Source organism: Pteropus alecto, unplaced genomic scaffold (genome assembly GCF_000325575.1).
Source record: "Pteropus alecto unplaced genomic scaffold, ASM32557v1 scaffold131, whole genome shotgun sequence".
Classification (NCBI taxonomy): Eukaryota; Metazoa; Chordata; class Mammalia; order Chiroptera; family Pteropodidae; genus Pteropus; species Pteropus alecto.
The window spans coordinates 14,609,606-14,610,365 of NW_006434709.1; positions in this window are offsets into that span (position 1 = coordinate 14,609,606).

Consider the following 760-nt stretch of genomic DNA (forward strand, 5'->3'; position numbering starts at 1 on the left):
TCACTATGGGCCATGCTCTCAGAATCACTGGGGAGTGTGTTACACATGCAGATTTCTGAATCCCATTCCAAACTGAATGCATGAGACTCTTTGGACGCAGGACTGGGGAACCTGAACTTTTAAGAAAGCACTTTTATTTTGTCATCATTTTAGATTGACATGCAGTTGTAAGAAAAAATATAGAGACTCAATGTATCCTTTTCCCGTTATTCCTAATGGTAACATCTTTCAAAACTTTAGTACAGTATGATAATTAGGATATTGACACTAGTACAGTCAAGACACAACTTTTCCATCATCACCAGGATCCTTCAAGTTGCACTTTTATAGCTACACCCTCTTCCCTCCCCACACTCCTTGTCCCTGAGACCCATTTAATCTGTTTTCCCTTCCTATAATTTTCCAATTTCAATAATGTTATGTAAAAGGAACCACATACTAAGTATCCTTTTGGGATTGGCTTTTTAACTCAGGATAATTCTCTATAGATTCATCTAGCTTGTTGCATGTAACAATAGTTTGTTCCTTTTTATTTCTGAGAAGTAGTCCATGGTTTGGATGTACCACAGTTTAATCATTTGCCCATTGAGGGGCATCCGGATTGTTTCCAGATTTTAGCTATTATGAATAAAGCAACTGTAAACATTTGTGTGAATGAACGCCCAGGTTTGCAGCTGCTGTGTAGTATAGTAGTTGCAAGTTCAGTTTTCTTAAAAGAAAGTACCAAACTTTTCCAGAGTGTTTGACAATTTTTACATTC